Here is a 12,887-nt window from a genome sequence, read left to right on the forward strand (position 1 = left end):
ACATTTGAGTGTATTTTAATGTTGTTCAATATTAAAAATTGCTATCATCTGTTTTATTCCAATTTGTTTTTTGTTAAAGCCAGTGTTTTCATACATGTGTGAAAAGGACACAAAACAAATTAGTTCTGATTTACAAAGCTCCAATCTAGTGTGACAGAAACAGGAGAAACAATTAAAATCCACCAATACAGGTTCTCTCTTATGCACTCATGATCTTACCAGCACAGAAAATAAATGCACAATTTTTTAATCAATTTGTCTCACAGGAATGACACAAGTAAATAGTGTTACATATTACACTTATAAATTCAATTCAATGGATGCACTGTATATCGTATAAGACTCCTGGCCATACAAGTTTGCAGTCTTTGTCCCTGGTTAGGCATAAATCATTAAGTTTATTGTTATTAATAAAATGCAAATAATATATATTTACATATACAAGTTTGCTGTATATTTTGCTGTACAGTCTTTCTCCAGTATTTTTCTTTTGTTCAACTTACCTAGGTTTTAGCACTGTGACTACAGCAATACACATCAATGATTTAAAAAACAAAAAACAAACCATAGACAGGTTTGTATACCAAAAGAGATCTGAGACAAGGAAAGAGTGCATTCATTTAACCAGCAATTAGAGGGGCAGTGATTGTAGTGTAAGAATTGTGTGAACATAGGCTAGTCTACCAGCTGCCCTTTCCACAAATACAGAGCAAATTGCAATATTGGTGACCCCGTCAGAATATGTGGTCATGGAAAACAGAGTAGATAATGTATTTGATTATCAGTGGGTGAGAAGCATGAAGAAAGAGTCTGTTCACCTACTGAATTTGGCAAAGCAAAGGGAAGGCTTGATGGCCTTCCATGTGCAGTAATGAGAGGGAAACTGCAATTGTCGAGCTGCAAATGTAACACCCAGATGATGTGATTAATCAAATCTCTAGATAGGCAGTGGTGATGAAAGGCTTTAGTTGAAGTGAAATTACACCAATCATTTTGAGTTCTCCTCAAACTCTCAACTGGCATTGATGAGGTCCGCTCACTTCATTTGACTTCTCTTTTCTTCAATTTAGCTGAAAGCACAGATGCATCCTCCAGTGGTGCTACCCTCAAGCTAAATTACTTGTAATGATATCAGACTAGCGCCACAATTCCTACCCACAACTGATGTGATGTGAAATAGAATAACTTTATGTTGAGATGTTCTGCTGCAGCTCAGAACTTATAACTCCTATGTAATAATTTAACAGGACATCTATAACCAACAAGGATGTTGTTTTTTTGGCATGAGCACAGAATAAGTTTGTCAGTTTTTGGTCGACTCATGTGAGTCTGAATGCAGAGAAGTAGCTGTAGAAGTAGTTAGGTAAGACATTGGGATAGTATTTGTTATTTAAAGTTCTTTACAGTACATCAATGATACAGAGCAAGGTGAAAGCAAATATATTGTAACCTGGATGTTGGGAGATGTAAGTATTTTATACAGTTAATATAGTTCTATTACTGTAAAATGCACTGAACATGCTCGCCTCTCATTGAAAAGGCATATTCTGTTCTATTGAGGAGTTCCAGATATTGCGAAGGTTGTAAAATCATATGAAAGTTGTTGAAACCCAGTAATATAGCTTTCACCTATAGGCTATAGCCTCACACCCCACCTGGCAGTAACTTGTATGTTGGTTGTGTCATTTGCTAATTTAGATGCATACCTTGATCTCCACAATAAAAAATCAAATTTCCTCACATCTTGGAGTAAGACCAATTACTAGCTCCTCATGAGATGAAGGAGCTTGTAATTGACTTCAGCAAAGGCAATAATGAACGCCTGCCAGACTTGTCTTTCTGAAGATCCTCAAACAACCTGAACTCCTACAGAAAATCTTCCCTAACTTTTACAGAAAACGTCCTGCCCCATTTTTGCACGGGGTGGATTTTAAGCTGTGCTACAGAGAGAAGGAAAAAACTACAATGGATCAAAAGGACAGCTCAAGAAATCATCAGCGTGGCCTCGAACATACTCACTGCCCATTTCAGAAAAAAAATCTGAAAAGGTCAGACATGACTATACACAACCCAGACAATGCTCTCCTCTCTTGTAGATCGGGACAGGAGAGAAAAACTGCAAAAGAGCTTGATCCCGAGTCCTTTAAATATCAGTTTCAAAGTCTGCACCCAACACAATACCCAAAAGCCTCTCTTTTTACACACATAATTATATCAATACAGTAATCCCTCGTTACTCGCGGCTAATGCGTTCCAGGACCACCTGTGAAAAACAAAATTATGGGGAGGTGGAGGGGCACACAGAACAGTAACAAAAATTACTTACTCATAAAGAGTATTCGTTTTTATACATGTCAGCAAAAATTAGAGTGTGTCCTTAGATATGGACATAAAAGGCTGAGGATACAGTACATTCGTGTGACTCCTGCTCATTTTTCAGCCAGCACTGGCCGGCCTTTTCCAACCACTGCTCCAGACTCTCCCTCTACCAGTCCTTCAGTCTTGTTCGTCTGCCAACCAGCTACGAGTCTGCTCATTCTGCCACACACTTGTTGCTCGTTTCTGATTTACTTGAATATTACAGTGCGCCCTTGCGCATCAAAGATCGCGACTTCACCTCATCGCAGATTATTGGTAGGCAGTCACGTGATATCGTACGTGCATTCTGTTGGCTGACAGCATCCGGAAGTGCGTTTGGATCCGTGAGTCTCGGACTTACGTGAGACACGAAAGTGCTTTAAACAGTCGATAAGAGTGTGGGAAAAGGTAATATAGATAGGAGGTGGTTTAATATCAGTATGGGGAGGGTCATACAGGTTTAAATTACCATAAATAATAAGATAAGAGATAAGATTAAATCTGATCATTGAACGCTGAACTGTGACATGAACTAATATTGCTGATTTTGGATTAAACCATCTGTTTTGCCTAAAGCCTTAATTTGACTCTAAAAACAGAAAGGATGGGTTAGAAACCAATGAGTTACCTTTTATATTTGACTCTCCCATTGATTTAGCCATTCAAATTCAACCAGACTAACTGAGAGACAGAGGGCTAGGCTAGTCAAGCATTCTCAGGTTCTCTTTGCAGGTTATTTGCAGATTTTGATCAAGCCCTCTGTTATTCCGAAAACAAGAATTCAACCCAACTAGCTGGGTTTCCAGGGCAATTAGCTACCACTATGCTAAGGAGAGGACTCAGATCCAGAGGTAACGTAAAAAGAATCAGTTTTGATAAAGTTTTCCAGGCACAAAGGTCAAAACAAAGTACAATAAGGCAGATCTAGAGACAGAAATCCAACACACAAAGCAAAAAATCCAAAATGCAGGAACAATCCAAGCAGTCCAAAGTGCAAAAACAAAAATCTTTAATAAAAAGTCCTAAGCAAAAATTCTACAAAAGATAATGCACAAAAATGACGGAGCAAGGCTCTCAGTAGTAACTCACCGTAGCAGTTTTTACAAAGACAGCAGTAACTTCTCCTCTCAAAACCCCTATAAATGCAAAAATGTCACAGACCGTGACGTCGCCAGGTGCTGGGGGCCCATCCTGGAGCCAGGCCCGGGGTTGGGGCTCGTATGCAAGCACCCGATGGCCGGGCCTCTCGGGGTCAGCCCGAAAGGATGACGTCAGCCCAACCTCTGGTGGACTCACCACCTGCCACGTAAACAGCATGGGACTCAACAACTCATTCTCCAGACGAGGAGTCTGGCTCTAGGGACATGGAATGTCCCCTAGCTGGGGGAAAGGAGCCAGAGTTTATGAGGGAGGTTGAGACGTAAGGACTCTGGCAAAAAGCCCGTGCTCAACTCCTCTGGTCCTCTGCCTGATGAAACAGGCAAACTGCCAGTACTCTACCAATCCACGTTACCAGATTGGATTAATCATCTGGTTGTTTTCACCTTCCTCTCCAAGGAATCTCCAGAAAATTGGCTCTCAGGTTTGTTGGGCTATTAAATTTTTCTTAGCTTTAGGATAGGAGAAAATTGGGTGAGATAAAATGAAATAGATGGAGAGACTACTAGGTTCTATAACAGCAACAACATCAGCAACAGTAATAATTAAATACAAAAATAAAATATTGGAATCTGTCCAATGATTGTTCACTTCCCACTGTGGCCTAGTCATTTGTTGTTTTGTCCTTGGGCAAGACACTTTACCCTCCTTGCTACCAGCAAGGGACTTGCAGGTGTGTGAATGTGTGTGAATGTTCGGGTGGTGGTCGGAGAGGCCGGATTGGCTGCCATGTTTCCATCAGTCTGCCCCAGGGCAGCTGTGGCTACATATGTAGTCCATCATCACCTAGTATGAATGAGGAGTGAATGAATAATGGATCCACTGCAAAAAGTGACTTTGTGTGTCTAGAAAAGAATCTAATCCATTATAATTATTAGAAATCTTTGTGGAAGGAAAAAAGAAATGGTAATCCACTGGAGCATAGTAACAAAAATTGTTGTTACCAATGAGATTAAGATCTTCATCTTTATTTTCTTGAAGATGGGACAGATGGCACCCTGTTGCCAGAGAGTTAGATATCTTTGTTTATTTTTTTGATCTAGTCAATATGGAAATTTACAAAATAAATTTTACCCTGTCACCTAAAGTCACATCAGCTGTCACATGTAGCTCAAAGGTGCGAATGTTTGTATAAAAGTGAAAATCTGTTAAGAACAACCAGGACCCAGATGCAGGCTAAAATGAAAACTGGTTTTATTACAACAAAAATGAACCAAAAAATGAAATTGTGCGGACAAAATAAAAATATACAATGTAAGAACTGAAAATCACCACGGGCAGCAAAGTAATAACTACACACAAAAATTACCCCAAAGCGGAATACAATACAAAATAATACAAAAGTTGCTAAAGCAATCCAGGAGTGAACTCAAGACCGGTTAAAATAATCAAAAGAACATAATAAGTTTCACAGCAAGTAACAAGAGGCACAAGAGGCGGGTTCCCTGGTTTCAGCTTGAAACCAGAGAACATTCAAAAACCATTGAGGCTGGTTTTAAGTGGACGTTCAACTATAGTATTCAGTTGTTTTATCACCAACATAAAGCTCTTTTCACACTCATAAATATGCTCTCATTTATGTCAAGATCTGGTCAAAAACAAAATCTATTTAAAGATTTATTGCTGTTTAGATAAAACAGTAAATCGGCATATGCATGTTACAAAACAATCGACAAGAAGAAAATTCACGCCATTGCATATACCTATGTTATATGACAACGGAAATCATGAGCTGACATTTAGCTCTGTTGCATAGTTTCCTTCATATTGGCCAAAAGTGCTTTCGTTTTTACATCAATAGCTGTGGTATTGTACTGCTTAGAACAGCTTTTAGGCATTTCAAGTTTTATTTTATGTCTGTTTTAGTCACATGATACACACAGGATTCTCATCCTTTTTTAACAGTATGGCTGAACATTAGCAGAGGAGTCCTTGAACATCCACAGCACAAACTGACACATTGAGGTAGACGCTCAGTAAACACCAGCACTTCATTCTGTGGAATTTGTATGTAACAGACCACTTTCCTTCCACACCAGAAATGTAGCATGCAGCATCACACATGATGTGGACGGATGTTTGTTTATCTATGATGCAGTCTTTAAAAATGTGAAACTAATCAATCTACATGTACCTGCACATTTATGTTGTGAATGGACTTCCTATCAACATCGTCAGCTTTGGTATGTGAGTGAGCCTTGATGGAAATAAGTACCGTCTATGCAGCCACTGACATTGGGAAATCCTAAAAGAAATTCAAGTTACTGATCGAAGTCTGAGGTTGCAGCACAATGTCATTAAGAGAATATCATTTCAGTTAATTTATCAGATTTCTATATCATTCACCTGTAATTCTGTGTAACTCCGCCTTGATTAGTCTGATGGGTTTATCTTCAGGGAAATTGACAAACTGGAGTAAAAGCCTTATCAAGGAAAGGCACACCGAGCATCTCCCACATTGTCTAGAAATTTGCCGATTACAAAGATGCGTGTGATGGATTGGGGCGTGAATCAATACTGATCATAAAAATAACTGTCCGGATATGGCGGGACATCTAAACGCGAGACAGTCACATTTTAATTAATCATATTGTACCTCCATCAATGCGATCCTCGTCCAACGGTCATGCCGTTTTTACTTCTTAAAATACCTTTAAAATACTGAGTTTTTTATAAAACTGAACAATGGGAAAACTCTCCGTCCGACAGAACCAGGAAACGAAACTGCGTGAGCGGCTGTGAAAGTTGGGCCATACTAGGTGACATCACAGTCGTTGATATTGTTGTACTCATGTGCATTGTTGAAACTGCTCTTAGTCTGGCCTATCACCTGAGACCTGTTTGCTAAGGGATACTGGTGCATGTTGGACAACATATACAAAGAACAACATAAAATACTCATGCCATGGTGAGGTTTTCCACCCTGACAATTAAAGTTCTGAACAGTTTTTTAATTACATTTTCACTGCACACAATTTATTGCTCCATAGAGACTATATGAATGTCTGTATTTATTGGGTTTATACGACATTATCATTGCATAAAAAAGTTAGATTTGATGTTAAAGAATGAAAACAGAAATCTTTCCTGGCATGCTCTCTTTAGAATTCAGCCATTTTAAAAAAAACTATCATTAGAAGCAGAGAAAGCAACAAACAAATGTTTTTACGATTATGTAAAAAAAAATTCAGTGTAAGCCAACCTGCTTTTTTGAATATTCCCTGAATTAATGATTAGCAATTACTTAAATTTTAATCCTTGCCACCTTGCAACCTAAACAACCGTCCTGAAGTGGCCCTATGGCCAAGCAAGCCCAGCATAGTTTTGAATTAAATGTGTGAGAATTGTGTTAATGCAGAATTTGTGATCTCATTTAATAAGCGGTATGTAAGCAACCAAACAACAGCTGTAATAATGAATAGAGAGATTTCAGAGTTTCTTTTCAGGAGTGACATCAAATAGATCTTTGTGGTTTAGCTGCATTTTTGTTGGAAAACACTTTCAATGCACTCATTATGTATGTAAAACTGTGTCTCCACAATTCATCAACCAAGGACCCTTGACAGAACAAATGTGGAAGCATTTGAAAGGTAACGTGAATAACCTTAAGTCGCAAATCTTCAAAATTCACTGGTTGTTCAGAGAGCTTGATGGAATGTTGACAACATCATAACTCATTTGTTACCTCAGTGACTATTTTTCTAATGGGTAAATGTTGTCAGTCACAGACCTCAATTCCAAATTCTGCTCTTGAATTTTGAGACCTTTTAGGGTGATTTTCTTTTATAATTTTATATTCCTGAGCATGTTCTTGACAATTCTGTAAAAAGAAATTCTGTTGTGAGGTTGAGTGTGTAAATTCACTATTTATGTTGCTTCAGTAGTTGAACTGCCATATTTTTACTGTTTACAGAACTAAAAAGAAAAAGAACAGTATTTAAAAAAAATAGATGTATACCATGTAGTATATCAGGCTGCCATTAATTACTTTTAAATATCCACATCAAAACTATTTTACAAGTCAATGTTTCTGGCTGAGGTCATGCATTGACAGAAACATTAGATGCCAATCAGAAATAGCCACCTTCACCCCCAAAACGGGTCATAGGGCATGAGTGACAAATGGTGATGAAATAGATAAAAGTAGGTTAAACATTTGGGGAAATCTAGAAAATGTCCTTTGATGGTGTGGTTTGTATAACTTGGATGCAAATAAAAAAAATCCATGCATTTAAATGTCATGATTTTAATTTCAGTAATGTGGTTTTCCTTTTGTGGTCATTAATAATTTTTTTTAAAATTTGGTCATTCAGTTTCGACTGCTGGTAAAAACAAAACAAAACAAAAAAACAGTATGATTGTATGGGTAGAGGAGAAAAGCTGAACCAGTTTTTTTTGTATATTTTTAGAAATATTTGCAATTTAAATTATGTTATAAAAAGTGTTTTGATCCCAGTTTCTGCTCACTCGTCAGAAGTGTAAGATTGTAACGTCCATGTATTATTCACAAAAATTAGACAACAAATAATCTTTTCAAAAAATTTAGATTGGGAAGAAATGGTGGAAACTGCATCAAAAAAACAAGAACACCTTATCAGAAACATTATATAACTAAAAATAAGCTTGTATTTAATCACAGTTTCTAATATAAAACTTGCATAGATCATAATACAGACGTGAAAAGACAAAACAGATGCGAAAAAAAAAATTCACAAAGTGCATGTCGAACAACTGATTTTGCTGATTAAGATGAACGATTTACACTTAGACATTAAACATGAACAAACCAAGAAAGTCTTGTCAAGTGTTGATATCTAATTAGTGTGTCTTTGTATAAGCTTGCAGTAAATAGAAATAGACAGACATTCCATTGAGTATTCAGATAAAGAACAATTAAGGAAAAAATACATGAATACATTGACATGCTTTAACTTTAATTAATTGTACACAATTATTATAAATAATTGCCTGAATTTCATCATTGTTACACTACTTTATTCCTAGATCTGTTGAATTAAGCTTGTTTGCTTAATCTACAGTAAGGAATGTGAAGTTCCAGGGACGCTTGATTTAGAGTCCAGCGAGTAAATAGATTTTCCATCTTGGGTGCACATCCATTGTACATTCATAATAATAAAGATTGAAAATTGCTGAGGAGAGAAGAGGGAAAAGAGCATTTGTAGCACCACATTTGACACCATTCTTCATTTGAGTGAGGAGAAAAACTTTCCTGTGCTGATTGTGATCACCATCTTCCTTAAAACCAAGGCTAAAAGAACTTAACAGAATTAACAATTTGATGTTTAACTATGTTTTTCTAAACACAGAAATTGACACTGAGCCCTTTACATAAAAAAATTAGAAAAAATATGATGTAAAATATTCTCTGAAGGTCAATACTGAATTGATATAAAAACAGCAATGGAGTATGGAGTGTTAACTAGTAGTTGGAGAGGTGCCAGTTCAGCCCCTGAGCACTTCCGAAGTGCCCTTGAGCAAGATACCGACCCCCACAAGTTCCTTGTTGTGCGCTATGTAGGCATGTAAATTCAATCTATCTGAATTTACATGCCTACAGGCCCCTTGTGTGCATTGATTGGCATGTATGTATCAGTGTGGATCTACATGAGTGGAAAAAGAGATTTCCTTAAAGGGATCAACATACAGTGCACCCTCGTTTTTTGCGGCTTATGCGTTCTAGGAAGCACACGCGATTAAGGAATCCGTGATCGAGATCTATTTATCTTATTATTTACGGTTTTAAACCTTTATGAGCCTCCCCATACTGATATTAAACCACCTTTTATCTGTATTACCTTTTCCTACACTCTGTTTGAAGCACTTTTGTGTCTCTGATGGAACGGAGCGAAATTCTGGATGCCATCAGCCAATAGAATACGCGTACGGTATCACATGACTGCCTGCCATAAATCCGCGATGAGGTGGTGTCGCGAGCGTTGATGCGCAAATGCGTGAGGGCGCACTGCAGTATTGTATAGAAAAAACAAAACAAAACACTGAAACACTTGAAGTAATGTAATTTAAAAGATAAAGCCTCAAAGTAACAACATTAATCAAATGGATGCATTACAATTCTATTGATGAAAATAATCAGTGTATCTGGACTGTAAGCAAATAATCAAAATAATTCAGAATGGAGTGATGGATTCCAATTCTCACACTTAAGTATGCACACTTAAATGTTATGACTCATTTTTTGTCTACTTCCAGTACTACAAAAGTAGATGCATTTACAGCATATTTACTGCATACTTAGGCACTTGTTTAATTCATAGAAAACCAAATAAAAATAAAATTCCTTCTAACATTTGATTGACAGGTCACACATTTGATTCATTACATTTAATCCCAGCAATAAAACACCTCATACACCATTTCACTTGAGTTCATGGTGCAAACCACATGAGTTACTTCATCTTTTGACAACGAAAAAGGCTAAACACTGTGAGTCAAACCCTGTTACTTTGATCCAAAGACTGTTTAAATTTAGAATTAATGCGCATCTTGGGTTAAACGAGCACATAGCAGTAAAAGTTATGTTAAAAAAACTGCTGCATTGGTGTTGCAATGCTGCTATAGGCAGCTACATCTTTCTAAATTGAGTTAACCAAAATGTTATGTAATATTGAAAGCGAGAGTGCAAAACAGCATAGGGAAACGATTTTTCTATTTTGTAGAAACAGACATTGAAACTGCACTTAAACGGCGGTGTCATGTTGATATAACTTTCATAAACTAAAATAAATAAAATGAAATAAAAATGAAAAGAAAGTGACAATATGACACTGCATGCTGCTCACCAAACCTAAGTGGCCTTGGACCAGGTAATCTAGAGCTGACGTTAGAATACATGTCATCAAACATCCTGACAATGTGTTTGTTGTTGACTTTACTGCTCATTATGAAAATAAATACCACTTGGACTTTGATGAAGTGATGCAGAGCATACTGTATCTAGAAGAGAGAGAGTTGTCATTGGTGCGGACTTCAATGGACATGTTGGTGCAGGAAACAGAGGTGATGAGGAGGTGATGGGCAGGTTTGGTATCCAGGAGATGAACGCAGAAGGACAGATAGTGGTTGACTTTGCAAAAAGGATGGAAATGGCTGTAGTGAATACTTTCTTCCAGAAGAGGCAGGAACATAGGGTGACCTATAAGAGTGGTGGTAGGATCTCACAGGTAGACTACATCTTGTGTAGACGGTGTTACCTGAAGGAGATCAGTGACTGCAAAGTAGTGGTAGGCAAGAGTGTAGCCAAACAACATAGGATGGTGGTGTGTAGGATGACTCTGGTGGTGAGGAAGATGAAGAGGACAAAGGCAGAGCAGAAGACGAAATGGTGGAAGCTGAAAAAGGAAGAGTGTTGCATGACTTTTAGGAAGGAGTTAAGACAGGCTCTGGGAGGCCAGGAGGTACTTCCAGATGACTGGACAACTACAGCTAATGTGATCAGGGAGACAGGTAGGAGAGTACTTGGTGTGTCATCTGGAAGGAAAGTAGATAAGGAGCCTTGGTGGTGGAATGAGGAGGTACAGGAGTGTATACAGAGAAAGAGGTTAGCCAAAAGGAAGTGGGACACTGAGAGGACTGAGGAGAGTAGACAGGAGTACAGGGAGATGCAGCGTAAGGTGAAGGTAGAGGTAGCAAAGGCCAAACAAGAAGCTTATGATGACTTGTATGCTAGGTTGGACAGTAAGGAGGGAGACACTGATCTATACAGGCTGGCAAGACAGAGAGACAGAGATGGGAAGGACATGCAGCAGGTTAGGGTGATTAAGGATAGGGATGGAAGTCTATTGACAGGTGCCAGTAGTGTGATGGGAAGATGGAAAGAGTACTTTGAAGAGTTGATGAACGTGAAAAATGAGAGAGAACAAAGACTAGAAGAGGTGACGGTTGTGGACCAGGAAGTAGCAAAGATTAGTCAGGATGAAGTGAGGAGGGCATTGAAGAGGATGAAGAGTGGAAAGGCCTGATGAAGTGTCTAGGAGAGGTGGCAGTAGAGTTTCTGACTGGGTTGTCCAACAGGATCTTAGATAGTGAGAAGATGCCTGAGGAATGGAGGAGAAGTGTGCTGGTGCCCATTTTTAAGAACAAGGGAGATGTGCAGAGTTGTGGAAACTACAGAGGAATAAAGCTGATGAGCCACATAATGAAGTTATGGGAAAGAGTAGTGGAAGCTAGACTAAGGGCAGAAGTGAACATTTGTGAGCAGCAGTATGGTTTCATGCCAAAAAAGATACTGCAGATGCAGTATTTGCTTGGAGGATGTTGATAGAGAAGTACAGAGAAGGCCAGAGGGAGCTGCACTGTGTTTTTGTAGATCTGGATAAAGCTTATGACAGGGTGCCCAGAGAGGAACTGTGGTATTGTATGAGGAAGTCTGGAGTGGCAGAGAAGTATGTTAGAGCGGTGCAGGACATGTATGAGGACTGTAAGACAGTGGTGAGGTGTGCTGTAGGTGTGACAGAGGAGTTCAAGGTGGAGGTGGGACTGCATCAGGGATCAGCTCTGTTTCAAGTTTCAAGTTTCAAGTTTATTTATTTTTATATAGCCCAGATTCACAAGCAATGTCTCAAAGGGCTTTACAATCTGCACATGGACGATATCCCTCTGACCTTTGTGCACTGCAAGCAGTGCGACCCTCGCATCGGATAAGGAACAACTCCCCCCAGAAACCCTTTTAACAGGGGAAAAAATGGATGGGAGAAACCTCAGGAAGACTGCAGAGGAGGGACCCCTCTTCCAGGAGTGGACAGACGAAGCAATAGATACCGCATGTACAGATTAACAACACAATAATAATAACAGTAACAATAACAGTAACAATAAATGTATAACAAAGGCATGCCGATCCATCCAGTAGAGCGAGTCACCACCAGCCGATGAAGCACACAGAGGTCACCGATTGCTGAGGATCCACCACTCTGAGGACAGACCAAACAGTGCCTAAGTCATTCAGCTCAAAAAAGTTAAAGTCAAGGTTACTCTGGCAAAACCCCAAAACCACAGCAGAACCAAATGAGGCAGAACCAGCACTCCCCTAGTGGATGGTGAAACAGGACCACTGTACAGCTTGTGCTATCGCCAGCCATGGAAGCAGACAGAGGTAGCCGATTGCCGATGATCCACCACACAAAGGCCTGTGAGAGAGAACAGCAGAAGAAGGAAGAGAAACAGAGATAGCAGAGATAGCAGGGGCGAGAGTGGTGCTAGAGGGACCAGAACAGCAGAGAATTAATGGGAGGCAGGGGCCTAACTAAGAAATCCTATGACTCGTCGGCAGGACTAGGCTAAACCTAAACATTGAGACCGCCATCCCCGATATTACTTATATGTTAGGTCGA

This window comes from Antennarius striatus, chromosome 8, assembly GCF_040054535.1.
Source record: "Antennarius striatus isolate MH-2024 chromosome 8, ASM4005453v1, whole genome shotgun sequence".
In the NCBI taxonomy this organism is placed as follows: domain Eukaryota; kingdom Metazoa; phylum Chordata; class Actinopteri; order Lophiiformes; family Antennariidae; genus Antennarius; species Antennarius striatus.